Raw genomic sequence first — 17,186 nt, forward strand, 5'->3', positions numbered from 1 at the left:
CATATTGAACATGATTTGAAAAGACATTCGATTTGTAATGATTGAATGTATATGTATTTTCCTTCTATCGATTATGCATGAAAGAGCTTGGTGTATTTTAGAGTTGCTTCCCTTGTCCCATTTGTCTTAAATCTGATATCAGAGGTCAATGATAAGACAAGTTCAAAGTGCATTTCTTGAAATCTTGTTTGCTATCGCTTAAGTGCATTAAATTCTCAAGTAATTGATAAAAAGTATTTGTAATAATCAACCACCAATATTGCATATTTTATTTGACACCGATTTGTTAAGATTCTTCTTATTTATTTATACTTTCTTTTATTCATCTACCTAATTCTCAGATTATCTAGAGTTGATTCAAATGTAAAAAAAATATTTGGATACCGAAGCCCTTTTTATCTTTATTAATCATTGTTATAACGGTTTTAATTCTGCAATTGTAATCCGACCAACTCATCACTGCAAAAAGGCAATAAAAATGGAATGCTGTTGCTGCTCAGTAGTATTTGCTTATACTTAGTCTTTGAAGTTCAAACAAATAAAAAAAAGCACCGGTATATTGTCATTTTTAAAACTTCATAAAATGCAAGTAACATTTTAGATAAAATGAAATAAACAAGGTAGTCATGTGATTATTTTTCTGTGAAAAAACTATGCATTTTTAAACAACACGTTAATGGTCACCTACAACAAATGTGATGATTAATGTGCTGTTCTTATTTTTCTTATTGTCAACTTCCCTTACTAATACGTACACAGCATTCCCTTATCACGAGGAGTGACAGTAGTCTACAATGAATGCCTATTCATCTCTATTTTTTAAGGTGCAAGGTGCCCTTTTGTTCTGCTTCCGATTGGTATTGTTTGAATAGACCGTTTAACATTATTACTCTCAATATTTAAACATTACTAATACTTAGAGTACGTATGTACGTGCACCTGCGTATCGAATAAACCGAAAGACAAAAACCTCATATGGGGGTTAGAAGGGTCTATTGCGATGTTTGTGAAGGAATGTGAGGTTTCTATAAAAATAACAATTTTTAAGCCAATGGTCTAATTTATCAAAATTTAAAAATTACGTTATCGCTATTTAAATTATAGATAAACATTTTTTATATATTGAAAGAATTATGCTTTCGGATACGTACCTTTGTTCAATCAGGTTCTTTCCAATAGCCTTTTTTATTGTAAAATGTAACCAACTTGATTGTTAATTCTGACTACCACAAAATCCACAAAAAGCTTGATGAAAGTGTGGCAATAAAGGATATGGAGATAACGAACAGTATTCAATATCAAATTCCATAAACCAATACAAAATAGGAGCAGAGCAAACACGGACTTCTAAAATATCAGAGGTGGGATCAGGTGCCATGGAGGAGTGAGCATCCCCTGCTGACCGGTCACGCCCACCGTGTGCTCCTTGTCATGATCAGGAAATAACGGGAAAATGCGTCGTCAATTCAGTGTATGAATAATGCACTAACAATTAGTAAGAAAAACGTCGGTCAGCATTAGACTCAATGATAAATTATATTTGCTGACAAGGTCATTGTATCTACCAAAGAAGTTACGAAACGATGACCTTAAACGAGACAGCTGACATTCTTGTTTAATCAACTTGTTTGTCAATAATTTACCTCATTTTAGAAATTGTTCATACGTAGAGCATGTCAATAATTTACCTCGTTTTAGAAATTGTTCATACGTAGAGCATGTTCTTGCATCTTTAATCAACTTAGATATATAAACGCCGTATATGCAGATAATGAAGGTATATTGCTGAATAAGTAAGAGTAGTTGACGATAGAAAAGTTAAAGTCATCACGTTTGTCATAAAGCTTGGTTTTTTAGATTGCAATTAACGTCTTTTTCAAGTGAAATTTCCAAGTATGAAACAGATGTATCAGATTCTGTGGTATCTTTTATCTCAAGCTCACCAGGATACATCATATCGACATAGGAATGGAAATTACCAATATTAATTAACAATACGTCGTCGATATATCTAAGTGTAGAGACGAAGGCTACAGCAAGTGTTTACTTGTTTTCACGCATAAGATTTTGCACAAATTCTGCTTCATATAAATACAAAATAGGTCTGCTTATAACGGAGCTCCATTGGTACCTATGGGAATTCCAATACATTATTAAAAGACCTGGTCTCCAAAAAACCACATAGATATTATCAATCAGAAACTCAAGAATGTATTTGATGTCAACTTCAGAGTAGTTGTATGTGCAATCAGAATGTGTTTTAACATAGAAATTTTGCAAATAATTTCGATATTTTATATTTTTCTGTGATCCTAATCGGGAGAGCTCAAAAAAAACTTATTATTCATGAAAATTAAGCAGTTTGTAGCATGTATAAGTGTTTGAAATGTTTTCTGAATGTACCCCTGGGATCTATTAAGTTATAAATTTCTTTATAATCATAAGTGGCAACGAGATCTTAAATGATTTTTCGAGAAATGGTCATTTGAATTTTAGTCTAAATTTAATCTAAATATTCATTCAAAATAGCTTCAAGGTTGATCATTTTTCGATCGTTTTCCTCATTTACCAAAGTAACCAAGACGCCAACAAATTTTTCTTTTCATATTCATTTCCGGTGTTCGGCTATACCAATAAGCAAAGTTTCATAAAAATGCGTGCAAAAAAAGGTATAAACACACAGGTATTTACTTTAGAAAATAATGAATGACAAATAATAAATACAAAAGAATCTGACAAGAGGAGACAGAAAACAGACCCCCTTGAAATTCATGATCTTGGATTGGGTACCCCCAAAGAATATGCATCCCCTGTCGACCAGTCACATCCACCGTGAATCCTTTGTAATGATTACCGTAGCTGTTCCATGGTCAAATTAGAAGAAAAGGTCTAACAATTGGTATGAAATGTGTTATTCATGCTACAACCTTATGAAATGTTTTAACCTGTAGTCAGAGCATGAACACTGTTACGTAACAGGTTTTCTGATGGAATTGGTGTGTTGACCAGTTACAGGAGTATTACATCATTCACAATTGCTTGAACAGATATATAGAAACAATTTATTGATGAATAGTATATACATGCTGTTTAAGTTTGAGATTGGCATGATAGAACTTTGAATTGTCCCCTGATAGTCAGGAAAAGACAACAAAGACCGACGCCCAGGTCATTTATAAAAAGTAGAACCAGATTTTTATAGGTAATCATGGCCTATGGGGGATCTTACTGACGCTTTAAATGGATTCAAGTATCAGTCATACCCTTTTGTTGTCTAACAAATTCCGATCTAATATTAATGTAACCAACTATTGCCATTTAAAACGTAGGTTTCCTTAGGAATTAATAGAATCAGATATAAGGTATATTTTTTACAAAGAATAAATAATCTAACGTTTTGATTCCTTGGGTCTATTTTAGATTCAATGATACTCGAATAAGATTGCTTTTTTACGTTGAATTACGAAAGCCTGATAGGCTCATTTCTGAAAAGATAAAATAAAAATATTAACTCGTTATAACGAGTTAATTATCTCGTTATAACGACTTAGTTATCTCGTTATAACGAGTAAGTATCTCGTTATAACGAGTTAATTATCTCGTTATAACGATTTAATTATCTCATTATAACGACTTAGCTTTATCTCGTTATTACGAATTACTTATCTCGTTATAACGAGTTAGTATCTCGTTATAACGAGCTGGTTTTCTCGCTATAACAAGTTAATTATCTCGTTATAACGAGTTAGTTATCTCGTTATAACGACTTAGTTATATCATTATAACGAGTTAATTATCTCGTTATAACGAGTTAATTATCTCGTTACAACGACTTAGTTATCTCGTTATAACGAGTTACTTATCTCGTTATAACGAGTTAGTTATCTCGTTATAACGACTTAGTTATCTCGTTATAACGAGTTAGTTATCTCGTTATAACGACTTAGTTATCTCGTTATAACGAGTTAACTATCTCGTTATAACGACTTAGTTATTTCGTTATAACGAATTAATTATCTTGTTATAACGAGTCAGTTATCTCGTTATAACGACTTAATTATCTCGTTATAACGACTTAGTTATCTCGTTATAACGAGTTAATTATCTCGTTATAACGAGTTAGTTATGAATTAAAATGGCTATATGTTTAATGCCATTGATGTTTAGTTGATAACTATCAATCATACTTCACTTTAAAATTGATAAAAAGTTTTAATTTGCGATATGGTTTAAATAATATAAATCCTAAACTATCTTGCTGTCAATAATCACAATTTGATAAGTATAGCAATCTTTATTTACACATTTATACGTGAACGTCTCCAAGGACACAATATAAAAAGAATAATCTATTGCCAAATGTACTTCAATGTTTGGCAATTTATTTATGACAACTTTCTCCGATAAAAGACACTAATTTTTCTGATATGTTTTGGATGACTTATTAGCTTTCACATCCAATGTCTTAGTACCTAAATTAATACATTATAATAGGAAGCTAACGCAGGCGTTCATGCAACATATATTGTATACACTTACAGTGTGATATGTATTATTTTGAGAGTCAGAAATGTTTTGAAGAAGGGGGATATGGAGACATCAGCAATGAGGCCATGGGCGTAAAATTCGGGGGCTACTGCCCACTCATTACACAACATCAAGAGGCAGTCATAAGTTTCGGTATACATGTACATGTATTTGTCTTCGGTCTTTTAAGTATACAATACAAATCAACTGCATCGTTTATACATAAACAGAATACAATCACAGGCACAACCCCTCGAAAAAAAAAATAATAATAAACTAGTTTGCTGTTTTTCAATAAAAATCTTTATCATATACACTATAAACAAATTTGATCAACTTGGTTTTATATGCTAAACTACTATACTTCCTATCACTTAGATATATCAACTTTAGATCAGTTTTTAACTCGTCATAACGAGAAAATTAACTTGTTATAACGAGAAAAATTAACTCGTTATAACAAGTTAATTTTCTCGTTATAACGAGATAAATAACTCGTTATAACAAGATAACTAAGTCGTTATAACGAGATAACTATTTCGTTATAACGAGATAACTAAGTCGTTATAACGAGATAACTAAGTCGTTATAACGAGATACTAACTCGTTATAACGAGATAATTAACTCGTTATAACGAGATAACTAAGTCGATATATCGAGATAATTAACTCGTTATAACGAGAAAACTAACTCGTTATAACGAGATACTAACTCGTTATAACGAGATAACTAACTCGTTATAACGAGATAACTAAGTCGTTATAACGAGTTAGTTTTCTCGTTATAACGAGTTAATTATCTCGTTATAACGAGTTAATTTTTTTTTTATCTTCTCAGAAATGAGCCTATCCGGCTTTCGTATTGAATACTTCTTGTAGGGAAAAAAAGATTTTTTCTCTACTCTTAAACAGACATGAAGTCAATTTCCGTAAAAAAAAAGTGTAATCTTGAAACAAAAGATACCATCCTACACGAATTTGAGAGAGTAAATACATGTAGTAGTCTTCTATGGAGTTAAATCATTTTTATCCAGGCTCAGATAGTTAAAATTATTATTTTGTATCTTTTATCCTTTTTGAAGATTAAGGTGACTAAACATTCTGATCTGAAATAAAAAGAGACGTTAACACGAATATATATTTATCATCTGTACATGGAAAATCAATTTTGTCTATCATTTATATCATTAATAAATTATTATCCAATAATAATAATACGACTCCAATATTAATCGGCGTGCCACAATACCTTCGAAGGTACAGCGGTACTGGAATTTCTAATCGAACATATGAAAAAAAGGAGATGTACTATGAATATAAGTCTGATGCGTGCAAATAAAAACAACTTGTCTATCATTTATTGCAATAATAAATGATTATCCAATAATAAGTATGTGTCTGATTCTAAATTTCACACATCAAATTTATCCACATTCATTGATCTTTGCACGTATTGTAAACATTCCTCAGTTCTTTTCCAGTACAAGAATGTACAGATTCAGCTGTAAAGAACCCTGTAAGGAGGCGACTAAAGGATTAAATAGGGGTGTTGTTGGAGATGATACAATTGATAGAAAAAGCCCTGACTACTGAAGTGAAAAGTTTATTTAGAAATAAGCAAAGCATTTGAGTGACTTTTAAGTGCATCGTAAAAATTAACTCTTTTACAATGATAATGATCGACTTCATATGGCACATAGCTTTTGTTTTATTAATTCCCAATCTTAATTCTGTTCGTTGCGTCTGTAAATCACACGACGATTGCGCATTTCATCCTTGGTTGGCTTGGCATGCATGTACTGGTCAGTGTGGAAACCAGACACAATTAAGACAACGCGAGTTTTGTTGCCCCCTGACAGTGTCACCGAAAAATCACGATACTTGCCTTTCGGCTTGCTCCCTTCCACTAACTGGAACCGAAATAAATGAATATAGACCTTGCCATCTCTGTGAACATGGGATTTTATTGCCCAACAATTCTTGTCACTGCCATCATGGATACAGAGGCGCATGTTGTCATGGTAAGTTTCTTTTATCGGGCTGATTAGGGGTAAGATGTAAATTTTGAATCTGCAAATAACTAGAAACGAAATGAAATAAACGAATATAGACCTAACCATCTCTGTGAATATGGCTTCTTATTGCTCAATCACTGCTGCCAATTTCATCATGGGTACATAGGCATATGGTGTCATGGTACGTTTTTTTCTAGGTGGTAAGGAATGAGACATGAATCTTTCTCCTTTTTACTATTGAGTTTAATCTAAATTCGTTTGTATCCTATATTTTCTTCACAAGCAATATTAAGTATTTATATAATCCATACATGTAGGAGGTATTGATTAATAAATCTAATTTAATATATTTTCAAAACGACTTGATTATGAAAAAATAGAAATCTGAAAGAATATTTTTTTTATTTATACAAAATTTTATTCACATAAGTGAATGGGATTGGGCAGCAGGCAAAGCCTATTTTAGACCTCCCCCTAAATCTGAAAGAATATGTAGGGTTAAGGAAAAGACATTCATTTTGTTGCTTTTTCCTCAAACAGTTTTAATCTTGAAAACTTCATTTAAAAGAGTTAAGAGGCCGTGTCAGTAACCATTGAGTATTGTATATAAAGTGAGTGGAATGTGAAAAAAAAATATTTTGCTTTAATATTTTGGTGCATGGAAGTATAGATGAATGTCCTTTCCAACATGAGTTATTTGGGTCACATCTTCCTTGTTACCATAGCAACGGTGATTTTAATGCTTGAAAAGTGTGAAATTTGATTATTGATAACCCTGTCAAAATTAATTACAGAATCAAACTATGTTTTTCTTAATTTCAATATATATGGGAGATTTAATTTTTCCCATGTTTATTTTAAAGCATTGGGGCCTACTTTGCTTTGTTTCTACCAAATGCTGTAAAATCAACATGATTTTTATAAATATTTTACACGAAAACGCAACCAAAATCTATCATAATCATACATGCAATAGAACACAGGATGAAAAGCCAGGTTTCCCAAATTTGGAAACCCGATGGAAACATATGGGAATCGTGACATCAGTAGTTTCCATATAGCTTCCATTTTATGGAAACCACATAGTGGTTTCCACATAGATTCCCGACATGGAAACAATCAACCTGTGGTTTCCCGTAAGTTTCCCAAGATAGGAAACCATGGAAACATACCCCGGTGGTTTCCACATAGATTCCCGACATGGAAACAATCAACCTGTGGTTTCCCGTAAGTTTCCCAAGATAGGAAACCATGGAAACATGCCCCGGTGGTTTCCATGTAGATTCCTGATATGGAAACAACCAACCTGTGGTTTCCCGTAAATTTCCCAAGATAGGAAACCATGTAAACATGCCTCATGTAAACTCTGTAAACATATAGATTCCCGACATGGAAGCCACCAATGTGTAGTTTTCCGCATGTTTCCCAGGCAGGGAAACTTTGAAAGTATATCTCAATACTAACCCACCTACCTTTTATTTTACAAAAAGTTAAATATTTAATTATGTTACCATATTTCAAAAGTGTTTACATGCTGTATCAAAATAATTAGATTCAAACAGTTAAAATAACTAGATGTGTATTTCTGTGTGATTAATTCAATATTTCAGCACCGTGAACGCAATTTAATTTTAATTTAATTTTATTTAACTAAATTTTATTTAATTTAATTTAATTTTGAATTTGATTGATCACATAAGTTTTGGTAAACTCATATAGAATGCGTGAAGTGGAAAAAAAAAAAATAGTAAGTGTATGCAGTTATGTAGAAATCAATCATTTCCGATCCCACTTTCTTGAAGCTGAATATGATGAATGATCCTTTGAAAAAATGGAAGAGCTAAGGAAGGGTACATTTAAAGAAATTATTTACAGAAAAGGTTTACTAAAAAGATCGATTAAAAAGTAAATAAAGAAATATGTCAAGTTACGATTACTGATTAAGAACAGGTGAGACGTTCCTCAATAAAATAATTAAATATTTTTCCAATATTTTGCAATTGACATTGAAGAATTATTTTTACATAATTACATGTATTCACAAGACATCAAGGTACCTTACCAGGCATTTGTGTTAGATACCAGAGGTTGGCATTTCTTATATACCGGGGTAATCCGTCAGGAAAAAATACTTCAGTTGGTTTGTCAAAATTACATTTTTAGTGTTTCAAGTTTTTAAATACAAGTTTAGAAAGTGATAAAGATTTTGTTTTAATATGAATTAATATATTAATATAAACTGGTCAGATAAGAATCATTCATCGAATTGGCTGGGGGTTGAGTATTTTCATACCAGTATTTTACTATTAATAGTGAATATTTTTTTTTAATTTATTAAATTATTATTTTTATTATTGGGGGTGGGTGGGTTGCTTTTCATTTTTTTCCTTGAGAAGCCTCCCCCCCCCCCAAAAAAAAAGCTTTGAAAAAGTCACTATGGCCGGCCTGTGTATTTAGGGACACCTGTCATCACGTGCCATTTCAGGTGGAGACACGTGCCGCGAAGACACCTGTCACTGTGTATTTTTTGTATATTCTATGTGAATTGAGACGGTTTTGTACCTAAAGGGAACAATGGGCTGTTGTTGAGCATGTACACACACAGTCTCCGACCGAAAATTCTTTTAAATTAAGATGATGATTCGTGTTTCTTTTATCATTTAAAAAATTGTATATTCCATAAATAAAGTTATACAAGAGAACATATTTATAAAATAACCTACATTTAAGAAGTTCAATGAAAGAACAAACTATTTAGAATTTTTATTTCAATTTTCATTACTGATTTAAAATAAAACAATCCTCTTTAGAAATTAAATAATTTTCTATAGGTATTGAATAGATCTTAATTCTCGTCGTGTATAATTATATTAAATCAGAATGACGTTAATAGATCAATGTGAAATCAAAACTGTATTTAATATTGTTGATGGGTTTTCATGTGAAATTTGTAATCTAACGTACTACAAAGACATTTATTAGATAAATGTTTATAAGATAATTCATCACATAAAACGTTTTTTTTTTCCTTTCCTTTTTTGTTTAAATATGTACGCAGATCCCCATGTAGTAAACGCCTGCACTTTTCGCATGAAATTACAATGTAGGGTCCTAAGTGCACATACATTATATTTAACAAACTTTAAAATTTTCAGCCATTTTTTTTTCTCCAAAGGTCATTGCTCTAGATAAAGAAAAGTCTATAGTATTTTGCATGATTTTGTTTTCCTTAAGAACAATCATGGCTTTTAAAGTAGTGCATGCTAAGGCAATCTATTAATTAATTCATTGTATACTAGTAATTGTCACGATTGTATTTTTGTGCAGTTTTTGTTGATTTCATTCTATAAAGGTATGAAGTTTGTCAATACTTCAACAAACATTTCTTTATCTATGTTTTTCGCCGACATGCTACTCTTTTTAAAAAAAAAACTTGCGTGACTAATAGACTTGATCTTCAGGCCTGTAGGAAAGTAATTTCCGTTAGAGTAATAAACTAACCGGGATTTTATTTTTACTAGCATACCTTACCAGATTTCTTAACGAAAAAAAAAACATTAAAGAAATACAGGGCGGGACCAGCTAAAGCTGTATGCATAAGTACAGCCCTGCACATCAACGAGTATAGATGACTTTCGACATAATCTTTCCCATGACTTCACTTATACCAATCACGACTAAAATACTGAATTAAAATACTGTTATATTTTCCTGCCTTTGATAAAATGTTAGTTTTGTTCCACCTAGAGATATAACTCTCCTAAGAAAAAGGTTTTCAACATTCTGATTCATTTAACAATTTTACGTGTTAAAATGATGTGGGAAATTTTTTTAGCTAAAGGCCAAGGAGTTTAAAGTACAATGTACATGTAACAATTAGAGAAAAGTCTAGCAGGTCCACCAGTAATATTGATAGCAGGCTCAAAATCAAATTAAACCCAGAAAAGGAGGGAGTTCAATTAGTAATTTAATCCCCCCCCCCAAAAAAAAACAATTTATTAGCAATGAATTATCAATCACCGAACTTTTCAATCATCACTATTGAAATAAAAAAAAACTGTTCTTGATAAATGAATCATATTATAATTGTAGCTCATTTTCATGCCTTTTAGAATTCCTGTGGAAAGTTCACAATAAAAAAAAATGTGCTTTTAAAAATTTAACATCTTTTGGGGTGACATTATAAATTAATAATCATACATGTAACAGTTAAAAGAAGGGGGAGAGGGGGGGTTACTTAATTTCAGCAAGGACGGCCACTACCAACAACCAAGCCCGAAACCCATATCCCGAAGGCAAATAAGTTGAGGTGTCAAGCAAGAAACATTTTTTTTCTGCTCTTGCCTCATGTATTTAACCGCTTTTTTTTCTAAATATACTAGGCCTACACATCATATCGGCAAAAATATTTAGGAGCCCCTCTTTTTATTCCATGAAAAGGGGAAAACTTAATTTAATTCTAATATAAGGTCTCATAATCACACTTAATCATAGTGAAACCGTGAATGTAAACAGTTTATATTTCCCATCTTGCATCGCTCTGTAGGCGCTTTATTTCATTGGTCAATTTCCCGAGGCGCCATTTTTGGAGGATCGAGAAGGACGAAGAAGAAGGTGTAAGCAGCTGGTAAATGTGAAAAGTTAAGATGGTTTCACCACCCAGTGTCTTTAAGACTGTGATAAATGCAATGGCCAACAAAGAAGGATTAGTGTACGTATATGTTTGTTAACTTTTTACGGTAAATAGTTGTAATATTTGGCAACAAAAAATCTTCACTATCGGAGGCAACTTTTGTTCTGACACCATTTTGAAAAGTTGGATACCTAAGTTTTAAATTGTTAAGTGTATATATTGCAGAGAGAAAGAGAGAGAGAGAAAAAAAAATGAGACAGTGATATAGCATAACTTAGAATATATGAAGGCCCCAAAGGCACCGTGCATGTACATGCTGTATGTTGTAAAATGGCAACGTTTCGCCTTTTATCATGTTTATTAAAATGTATGGTCCATATGTATGTTCTCTCTTTATATATAAATGAATACTTTTCGGAATTAAAAAAAAAAAATTAATCCCGCTCAAACTATCCGGATGATAATAGTTACACCGAGCATGGTTTCGTAGTTAAATTCAGACTGTAGAACATCCGGTTTGAATACATGTGTTTTCTGACTTTTCGGATATCCAGCCAACTCTTGTTTTTTGGAACTTACGACTTATGGCAAGGTATAAATTAAACATTTTTGGTTCAAAACTTTGATAAAAGCATCGATATTTTTTACAAAAAGTGTCTTTAATCTCAGCTTATCCGATTATTCATGAAGGATATCCTCATCAGAACAGTTGGAATAGATTGTTCATTGTAGCGAATAGCATAACCCTTAATCATATGCATGACGATGAATTGGAGGAAAAATATACATAAAAAAGTGAATGTAGGTGAAAGCCTGTCCACTTTTCTGAAGAGATTAGGTTTGTTTTATTGTTTATTGAAATAGTTTACTGCTCAAAAGATTTTTTTTTTGTAATGTCTAACCTGTTGAGATGAAGATGTACAAAAAGAAAAGCCTAATAGTGAATTAATATTGATAGTATGTCAAGAAATGCAAATGAATCATCAGCTTGAATTATCAGTTTTTTCACAATTATTGACCTGAGTAGGTCAATGTATAGCGAATAATACATACTCTTTTCCATATCACATCCTAGCCCGAGACACCAATATCAGCCAGAGGGACAGAGGCCCTAGGGCTGATATTGGTCGAAGGTCTGATACGGATGTGATGTGGAAAACGGTATGTTTCATTATGTTAATTACAAACTTGGTAATAAAATACAGAACACTTCAAGTTGAGAAGATCAAGAGAATAAGTAAATAATCATGCACAATAAAACTACTTACATACATGTACACGGTATTGTCTTACTGAACAGATTTAGCTGTCATTAGGTCAAAATTGCAAATAATAACATGCTACTTATATCTGTATATACAGGTAACTCTTGATGGCTTGAACTTCGATTTCTCGGTCGGAAGTTCTTGATCGCTTGAAGTGAGTCTCTGGTCCCGATTTTTTCCACTATATAACTAAGCAGATTTGCTCTTGATTTCTCGAACTCTTGATCTCTTGAAATCCTTGATCCCTCGAAGTCAAAATGCAGTCCCGCTGTGCTGTGAATTTTACCCTTGATACCTTGAAGTGGCTGTGTGTATACCAAGTTATAATGTTCAAACTTTTGCCATAATTGTATATCTGTGTGTCTGTCTGAGTGTCTGTTGTCAACTTAAACCTTCACCATAACTTTAGAACTATACGAGATAGTGGCTTCATATTTAGTATGCATACTCCACTAATGAAGTGCTTTCAAATGGCAACAAGGACAATGATTATGTGATCTTGACTGTGACCTGTATGCTAAAAAAAATTGTATTTTCGAACTTTGTTGCTGTGTTTCTCAAGCGCATCTTTTTTTAGCTCTACTGGTCAGAGACCAGAAGAGCTTATGCGATAGTAATGCATCCGGCGTCCGTCCGTCTGTCTGCAAACACTACTCCTCCTTAAATTTTAGTCTGATTTAAATATAACTTGGCACACAAGTAGACTATACTAAGATACATAATTCTGTGCATCAGTTTTTGATAAGTACAAACTAGTAGAGCTACAGTCTCAACAGAGACTTCTGGTTATTTTTTCTTCCATCCCGATTGTTGCTAATGCTATTACATAATTAGTTTAAATTAGAATGCAATAGTACCTAGACATAATTTATCATTTCAGAGAGAAGAAAACTGTGTGACTTTAAAAGAAAACCAGTGAGATAAAATCATAGAAAATGTATGATGATTCAGGATGTGGTCATTTGGTAAGTGGTAATTCATTCATGATTAGTATGTATATGACAATTGCCTGAAAAAAAAAGATTCTAAATTTTATTTAAATACTGAACTGTGGTATATCAGCTGTGAGCTACAAGAAGTTTTATGTAAAAGCTAGGGCTGAAACAATTTGCCCCCTCCATGTTATGTGTGTATTGCTATGATTGACATACAATCAGTACTCTAATACATACACTTCAATAAAAGTAAATGAATAAAAAAGGCTCATTATGCACATATTTATATGAAATATGATAGATTTTTTTCTCTCCAAGGAATAATTTCTGCAAGTCACTAAGTTTTAAGAGTTTCCTTTATTTTATAGATATTCAATGAAATTATTTGAAGTATTAAATTTTGGTAAATTTTATGATACTAAAAGGTTATATGGATGAAAAAACTGCATGCGTGTATGACAATAGGGCTTAAATTTTTAATGTCTCTTAATTTTTCAGTGACATTAAAACAGGAAAAGTCATTACCAATAGACGAATTTCACATTCTTAAGAGTTTTCTCCAATTGTCGGCGTATCGCTCATTTCCCCCGCAATGTCCTTTGTAAGTTACTTGTTAATATTTTCAATCTTCAAAAATGTTGGACAATTACGATCTGTATTGCCAGAGTATGGGGGCAACATGAAAATCATAATGAATATGTTCATACAGATTTTATTTCTAAGATATTGTCCCTCAAAATTGATACGGTTAAAGAGGGAAAACAGCGTCTTAAGCCGGTTGACCCCAGATCGACCCTGCAAAGGGGAATAACTTTTGTAAATGTGAAAGTCCTTTATGGTATATCATATAGATCTAAAACTGACTATGGTATATCATATAGATCTAAAACTGACTGAATTTTGATCAGCCAATTCATGAACATGATGAATGGATGTAAATAATGTTGGTCAATATATGTAAAAAAAAATTAAATTACTTGTTTATATATGCATTTGTGGTATCTCTCCCATTGAAGTTTATAAACTTGTTATTTATTTCTTAAATAAACTGAGCGTACATGCAATACCGGTATAAAATTACTCATAAGATACATGTATACTTAAACCATGATAAAATCATATGTGTCCGATGCAGCATATGATAAATCATTAACATACAAGTGCAAGTATATCCATACTGTAATACATATATATTGCATTATTTTTAGGTCCTGTTCTGTGGATGCCCTAAGACAGTGTCTACCCATCACTCCATCTGAAATCACTTGTTCTGTGCATATTTCTCTCTCAAACTTAAACTACAGAGAGCCTGTGGATAGAGGATGAAGAGTGACCTTGGACTAATTTTCTAGGTCAAAGGTCAGTATCAAAATCTACTGTATATCTTTGTTTAAAATCGTAGTCCAGAGTATATTTCTCCCCTGGTGTAATCAAGCTTTTGTGCAATGGGGTGGAGGGTCTGCAATGATCTTCAACCAATTTCTAGGTTGAATGTCAAAATTTAAAAAAAAATCTCTCCCTAATATTTTTGTTATTATAAAGGGTATGTTTTCTCTCAAACTAATCAAACTTAAAGCAGGGTTCTTGGTATGAGATACATGTAGTAATATATTCTCAATGACATAATAAGGCTGAAAACATTATTTATATTGTGTTATTTTTTTTTTTCACTTATCATAAAGCATTAAATATTAAAGAGATACATTAAATGCTGAAATCATATGTATCATGGTCATGGAAAGTAATTATTGATATTGGTATATTTAAGGACATTGACTGATCTTTCAGATTTCTAAGTTATATTCAAGCATTTTAATTCTGACATCATATAATAATTTTGTATGAATATTGCAGATCATAGGTGATGAGAAGAAAACCAGGAAACTGATGTTGAAAGAAGTACTTAATGACCCTTATGAATGGACATTTATGTGAAAGACTGTTCCATTGTTTATCGAAGATATTTGAATTTATTTAATATTTTGATAACATTGAAAAATACAGTTACAGTTTATTTGTACATCAAATGAATTATTAAACACATAAAATGGAAATGCTTTTTTCTTTTACATGTAATAAATTTTTTTGATAGATTTTTAAAAGAATTCACATTATTTCACATTGCTTCCTTTAGAAAAGTTAGGGAATCTTGATGTTTCCCAGTAATTTCCACAAGGAATGGGACTCCAGATAATTCCACCAAGTTTCCGCCACACAGAAAGTGCTACACAAGTTCCATATAGTTTCCTGAGTCAAGGAAACTTCAGGAATCATAAGGTTTCACGAGCTTCCATGTAGTTTCCCATAAAAGAAAACCTTAAGATTCCATCAAGTTTCCATTCCATGGAAACCACTACGCTCATATTCCATATGGTTTCCTGAGTCGAGGAAACTTTAGGAATCGTGAGGTTTCTCAAGCTTCCATGTAGTTTCCCGTATAAGGAAACCTAAAGATTCTATCAAGTTTCCATTCCACGGAAACCACTACGCTCCGATTCCATATGGTTTCCTGAGTCAAGGAAACTTAAGAATCGTGAGGTTTCCCGAGCTTCCATGTAGTTTCCCGTAAAAGGAAACCTAAAGATTCCACCAAGTTTCCATTCCACGGAAACCCCCTACGCTCCGATTCCATCAAGTTTCCTGATTCTGGAAACCAGTGGAATCTTCAGGTTTCCCATTACGGGAAACTACATGGATGTTCGGGAAACTTCAGGTTTACAGAGGTTTCCGTGGTTCGGGATACCTTATGGAATCGGAGCGTAGGGGGTTTCCATGTCACGGAAACTTCGCGGAATAACCTAGCATCCGCTACGGAAACCACTGGGAAACATGATGTAAACTTGAAGTTTCCATGTGGTTTCCATAAAGTTTCCCATGATGGGAAACCACTTTTTTCACCCAGTGGAAACTACGAGCTTTGAAGTTATAAATCCAATAATAAAAAATGGTAGTTGGTTACTCTATAGCAAATAATTTGATTTAGAATGTACCACAAATATGAAAACGCGTGAACGATTATCTCCCTTTTGTGGAACTCTCCTGCTGATAAAGAACAGAAAGTTGGAGTTGCAGCAGAAGTCGGAGAAGAAAAACACAATGGTCGAATGGAAAGATGTATGAAGCAGGTCTTGTGCGGTTACAGAGGACACGACAGCATCAAGAGTTTGTAGGTGACTGAAAAGTACTATATATAGTCCGAAATATCTGACGTTTTCCTGGCTTTTTAACTATTTCTATATTTTACGTGCGAGGAAAACGCCATAACCGGCGCCTTTACGAAAACTGGGAATTCCAAGCAGAGGCGGCATTCTCGGTGTATTTTCGATGCTTGCAATTACTTGTCAAACTCACAATTTATCAATAGTACAATGCCTCTAGTACTTACCAATATAGTTTTTATGGTTTTTTGTAAATATATGATCCATGATGGAAACATTTTCTCTGACTGTCGAGATTTGTTTTCATTTCGTGCGTTTACAAATTAAAAAAAAATATACAAATCCTGTATCGAAAAGAGGAGTGATTATTTTCTTTTCATTGATATTGTCAAGTACTTAAAGCATTGTACCATTGATAAATTGTAACAACGGCATTTAATGCGGTTCCCAGGTATGGGAAATCAACTCTGACTGGAAATGGCGAAATTTCCAGTTTTCGTAATGGCGCTGGTTCTGACGTTTTCCTGGCACAGAAAATATTTTAAAAAAAAAAACCTGAAAAATGCCAGATATTTCAGACTTTATTATTTAGAGCATATTCATCAATCACTGATAAGGTCAAATTGGTAGATTTCCAATCGTGTATGTCTGCA

At 32.6% G+C, this 17,186-nt stretch overlaps 1 long non-coding RNA gene across 1 annotated transcript; it reads left to right on the forward strand.

The window, feature by feature from the left end:
- Window positions 1-11,686: 11,686 nt before the first annotated feature.
- On the forward strand, window positions 11,687-15,320 carry LOC134229880 (uncharacterized). The gene is made up of 4 exons (XR_009984246.1): window positions 11,687-11,767; window positions 13,321-13,405; window positions 14,584-14,734; window positions 15,230-15,320. It is a non-coding gene; the product is annotated as an uncharacterized LOC134229880 (long non-coding RNA).
- Window positions 15,321-17,186: the final 1,866 nt, after the last annotated feature.

Source organism: Saccostrea cucullata, unplaced genomic scaffold (genome assembly GCF_032062105.1).
Source record: "Saccostrea cucullata isolate Sc308-1 unplaced genomic scaffold, CSIRO_AGI_Scuc_v1 ctg1443, whole genome shotgun sequence".
In the NCBI taxonomy this organism is placed as follows: domain Eukaryota; kingdom Metazoa; phylum Mollusca; class Bivalvia; order Ostreida; family Ostreidae; genus Saccostrea; species Saccostrea cuccullata.